At 39.1% G+C, this 5,835-nt stretch overlaps 1 protein-coding gene across 1 annotated transcript in view; it reads right to left on the reverse strand.

The window, feature by feature from the left end:
• The window catches only part of LOC107295865 (sex comb on midleg-like protein 2), a 32,273-nt gene extending 27,944 nt beyond the window's left edge, over positions 1 to 4,329 (reverse strand). The window contains exon 1 of the mRNA XM_015825203.1: positions 4,216 to 4,329. The gene's annotated coding sequence lies outside the window, so the exon portion shown is untranslated. The remainder of the gene's footprint in view (positions 1 to 4,215) is intronic.
• Between the last annotated feature and the right edge of the window lie 1,506 nt (positions 4,330 to 5,835).

Here is a 5,835-nt window from a genome sequence, read left to right on the forward strand (position 1 = left end):
TGCAGGACTGGCCTAGGGTAATTTTTAGAGGGGTTTTAATTATATTTTAAATCGGACAATATTTAAATATCTCTTTTAATTAATTTTAAATTTGTATTGTTATTTATGTATTTTAATTGATTGTCAGCCGCCCTGAGTCCTACGAGGAGAAGGGCGGGATATAAATCCAAATAATAAATAAATAAATAAATAAAATAAATAAATTACAGTGATCTTAACAAGATTAGAAGGAGCATTCTTCAGACCAAGAAAAGTAACATTTATTCAGAATTATAATTAAACTACATACCTGTTCAAACTGCTTTTTTGCCATGCTACTCACTGATTTGTATAATGAAATCTCTTTCTTACATATGCCTTCTTATAAAGTTACTTTAGAGGAGGATAATTTTGTAAATACATTTATACTGACTAGAATCTTACATCTGTACTTTAAGAGTCTTTTTGGAGTTTGATGTCCTTAGCAAATCAAAGCAAATCAAATTAAAATCTCAAAATTGTTTGTTGCAATTCCAATTCAGTAAACAGAAATTGCTTTACTAGGGGAAAAAAGCCCTTAATTGCAGGGATCAAGCACAGTTGTTTTCCCACATGCTGCATAACTGTTTGAATAGCTGTGTGCTATTTAAACTAGAAGTGAGACAGGAGTTTTTATAATGCTCTGAGACTAGGATTAGTTTTCTGAAGGACAAACCCAATTTACATTTACACCTGTTGCTTTCAAAAAGCTCTAGATCTTTCATTTAAACATTTTCATGATAGTGCTTCATATCATAAATAAACTTTAAACTTTTTAAACAACAATTTTCTACATAAAGAGCACCATCAATGCAATCCAGTCATATAAATTTAGTTAGAATTAAAGATGCTAATTAAAGATACTAATTACTGAAACTAATTTTCTCTTACATGCATTTTGTATAAGCAAAGAAATATTTATAAACCCTGCATAAAATCTTTTTATTAGAGAAAAATATAACTGCTGATCAAAACATTCCTAGATGTGTTAAAATAAAACAATTCTAAAGACAAGCTATAATAGACTAAAAAATTAATGTATCAATTATTGCAGGCCAAATTATACTTTATATATCCTAAATTTTTAGGATGTTGTTTCATCCTGTAATACAACTTGTCTTTATTCTTTAAAAGGTTTTTCACAAACCTAAAATAAAGTCAGGTTTACTTTATTATAAGTAGGTACTGCAGAGTTTATGTACCTAAGCAGATGAGCAACCTGAATATAACACTAATAACTCTTACAAGAATGGAATAAATTTAGCACTAACTCACCTCTAAATATTTAAAATTCTTGTCTTCCAATTGCAGACATTTTAGTAGTAACAGTATCCCAATGGCATAAACATGCTTTGTTCCATCATATTTTGATCAATATGTCTTATAAGTACTGAGTTTTTTAAACTATACTTTCAAACTTTCTATCTGAATGCAGATTTTATTTTGTACTACATACAAGTGGATAAGCAAGTAGTGGGGGGAAATACAGTAATTAACTCCATATAACTTATCTTGCCCTCAATCAGCCATGTGTACTGTATGTGAACATATATAAGAAAAATGAATGGACTTGGGAAAGTCATACTTGCAGGTCTGCAAAAATCATGTATCTTTTAATCCTGTGTGATTTCTACTCATTTTTCACAGCTAAATTATAGAGCAAAGAGTTCATTACTTTGGATTGATTCGCTTTCTTCTAAACACATTACTACTGGAATATTACAGCAGCAAACTGCATGGACAAGAATAAAGGGAAATAAGCTTTAACACAGAAATTGCTGCAATAGCAGAATTAATTACTAGTATATAATTCAACCATTATGGGGCTGGAGGGAAGAGGGAAATATCAACAGTGAATTAGTCCTTAAGTTCTATAGCCATATTACGGTATTCCCTATCCTTAAGGGAAAAAAACTCTGTAAAAAATATATTTTTATGCCGTTATCCCGAACGTGCTTTTACCTTAATACCATTTTTAATGTATACTTGGGTATAAGCCTCAAAAGTTATCCAAACTTTTACGCAAATTAAATAAAGATGTTTAGGAACCTAAACTTGGAGACCATGTTCTTATTTATAGGACTAAGATTTAGAATAATTGCATCAGTACTTTAAAATTACACTTTGAATACAATTGTTTTTTAAGTTTTCCCTAAACTCTTTTTAGCAGCTCAAGAGACAAGGATCAACTAATCTAATTCAACCACTGTGTACCTACTGGCAAAATAACATGGATTTTCATCTAAATTACAATTGAGCTGACACATATTGTATTAACACAATGGATCTCCATATTTATACCATAAGTTACTGAAACTTTACATTTAAAAAAAATCTTTGTTGTTTAATAGTATTAGATTTTTATTTAAAGTGATTATCCGTGCAATCCTACATACTTAGAAACATACTCAAGATTTTGTGCAAGGCAAATAAAAACATTTTAGTGGAGACTAACTACTATAGTTTGCAAACACAAAAAGCAATTCTATGTATTATTACTTACAAATATTTCTCAGTGTGCTCAATGGGGCTTGTTCCTTGGTAGGTACCTTAACTATTAAAACCATACAGTGCAATGTTTTGCATACTTACTCAAAAGTAAGCTATCCTAAATTGTACTGAGCGTGCTTCCAGGCACTAGATTGTACCCATGGTCAAAATTGACAAAGAAAATAGGCACAGGCTGAAACTGTTTCTTCGAAGAAATGAATGGGATCAGAAGTGTATTGTGGCCAACATACATACAAACCCAAAGTAATGAATGTTCTGAAACCTCTTGTTCCTGCACAGAAGACAATTTCTAGGCACAATTTTGCACTAGAGAAGCATCGTGTTTCTCCGTTAATATACCTTCCACTCGTCCTCAAGGCTCTTTAGGCCAAGTCTCACTGACTTCGGAGAAAGATTGCCCTTCATTTACATAACGAGAAGAAGCAAACACCGCACCCAACTCATTGGTTACCAGAAGCAAAGAAAACGCATCTATTCTTTGGGTGCCTATTTGTCCGCCAACCAAGATAAAGTAACTGCTGCAGCAACAGTCGGTCCACGAGGCCCCACTCGCATTTAGTACTCCATGCCAAAGAAGAGGAAAGGGAGGAGAGTCCTCAGCCAGAAGAAAGCTACATCTCGAAGAGGTGTGTCCACGTCTACGCTCCTGTCAAACCACATCCAAGCAAGCCAAAAATAAGAGCCAACTCAAAATGCGCGCGCGGGGGTCAAAAAAGTGCAGAACTGCCGCGAACAGCTTTAGTCCTTGAGCGCTTAGCCCGAAAAGCTTGGGGGGAAAAGATTCGCCTTTGCCCCCGCCTCTTCTTCAGTGCCCACGGTTATTCCCGCCCTACTAAAGTGAAATGCGTGTTAAGCAGCATGCCCAACAGAAAAGCCAGCGTTGTTACCAAATTTACCTAGGGCTAAATGCGACAGCTGTGCTGGCTCAGCTCTGGTCAGATGTCAGCCGCTCCTCTCTCCTCCCCTTTCAAATAAAACCGCGCAGCATTCAAAGCGCAGAACTGCCCGTCCAGAACCGGCTCTCCTGCCGGCCTCGACCTAGCAGTGCTTTCCAGAGCGAGAAAACGAGCGAAAGCGGGAGGGAATGAGACCTGCCATGCCCCCTGGCTAAATGCAGGGGTGAGTTCCCCTCTCGCAAGATCTCCCACCTCCTCCTGCCCCTCCTCAAAGAGGAATGCAATGTTTTCTCTCTCTCCTCCCTTTGCCTTTTGATCATCAGAAAGGTGGACGTGAAGGTTTAGCTGAGGAAGAAGAGCCCCCCCCCCCCCCTTCTCAGTGCAAACGACCCACTATTTAGGGGAGGTTGGGCAATTTGTAAACAACTAAGGGCAGCGCGCGCTCCAAACTGCCCCAGGACCCAAAGAGGCCGAGAAGAGAGGCAGCTCGGGAAAACCTGAAGGAGAAAAGATAGTCACTAAGAAGACTTGGTTGGGGGAGGTCGAGGACGAATATCCGGAACAAGTGACGCCGACCTCGCAGACACCAAATACTCTGCGAGGGGCTGCTGATCTGACATCAGCGTTTTCCCTTCTCAGTCCGCGCTTTAGAATGCAGGACCCGGGAGATCCCGCAGCGAAGAGAGGAGAAAACTGCGGCGAAGGGGGGAGGCGAGTCCAGCTCCGCCTGCTTTTCTTCCTCGGAAGCCAAAAACGCTCGGACCTTCACTCGGGAACCGGCGCCACTTACCGAACACGAGGAAGTCCCGGTCTCGCGGCACGCCGTGGGCTCGACTCGCCCGTCTGTCAGCTGCGCAGTGCCGCAGCCACCACCAACATTCACGCTGCCATCTCCGCCATATTCCTGGGGCGTCGCGCATGCCCGGCAGCGGCCCTAGGGCTTCGCGTCTTGTCTTCGCGGCCCCCTGATGAGGGGGCGGAGGCGGAGGCGGAGGGGACTGGTGGCAATTCAGCCGCTGCTGCCACAGTTGCCGCTATGCTAGTGGCCCGCGAGAGCGAGTTGGGGGACGTTCTCGTGCGCGCCACAGCACTCTCGTACACTTGCTGTTTATACCGCTGCAATGTGCTTCAAGTGGCTGCCGCCGATACCTCACTGTAGGTTTTGTCCCGAAACGATATAAATATGGGCTTTCTCTGAATAGAATTGTTCTTGAATTGACAGATAATATTGGATATTTATGTACTAATGCGTTTTGTAAGTTAGAAAAATGAACGGTGCAAAAATGAAACTCTGCAAATTGCATTTCTAACTTGTCTGAAATAGATAAGCTGTTAAGCATGCGAAAAGAGATTGTCAAAGCAAACTGGAACCAAAGTCAAGAAAGACCAAGTTCTCAGGAAGAGGTTCAACAAAGAATATCAGAAAACTTTTAGAACAAACAACACCTGCAATGAGATTAAAAATAAAAAAACCACAGAGAAATAAATTTTCCAAAGAGGTCTGGAGTAAGAAAGAGATTGTAACTTCAAGCTGATACGGTGAACAACACTAAACAGATAGTACAGAGATAGTCCTTGACTTACATTCAATGACTGTTCGAAATTACAAGGCCACTGAAAAAGTGACATCAGTTTTCAAACTTGTAACCATTGCAGTATGCCCATGATCATGTGATCAAAATTTGGGTGCTCGTCAAATGGCATGTATTTATGACAGTTGCACTGTCATGTGATCACCATTTGTAACTTTCCCAGCTGGTTTCTGACATTAAGCGAATCTGGGAAGCCAGATTCGCTTAATGACTGCAAGATTTATTTAATAAAGCAGTGATTCGCTTAACAACTGTGGCAAAAATATTGTAAAATGAGGCACAACTCACTTAACAGCTACCATGCTTAACAATGGAAATTTTGGACTCAATTGTAGCTGTAAATTGAGGACTACCTGTAGCAGATTGAAACAAATATGGAAAGAATATATTGAAATATTTTCAACATCCAAGATAACTTTTTCCTTATTTACAAGAATGTCTATTATTAGAAGACTAAGTTAGGTTAAGGTTCCAGTCATTACCAAATTGGAAGACTACAGGAATTGATGGAATATCTATGGAAACATGGCACTCTACAAAAAGCAATAAAGGTTCTAACCAAACTAGAGTAGCAAATCTGAAGAATGTTACAATGGCCAACAGATTAGAAGAGACTGATCCAAATGCCAATAACCAAGAAAAGACAGTTAACAGAGTGCATTCACTATTGCATAATGTTTAATTTCACATGCCAAGGAAATAACACTTCGGATCATCTAGATTAGAGCCTTACATGGAAAGGGAGATGCCAGACCTTCAAACTTTTTTGCTGAAGCATATGAAAAAAAGCCAAAAGATACTAAAAAGAAGTCAATATG

The sequence above is a fragment of the Protobothrops mucrosquamatus genome, unplaced genomic scaffold (assembly GCF_001527695.2).
Source record: "Protobothrops mucrosquamatus isolate PMUCROS unplaced genomic scaffold, P.Mucros_1.0 scaffold_198, whole genome shotgun sequence".
In the NCBI taxonomy this organism is placed as follows: Eukaryota; Metazoa; Chordata; class Lepidosauria; order Squamata; family Viperidae; genus Protobothrops; species Protobothrops mucrosquamatus.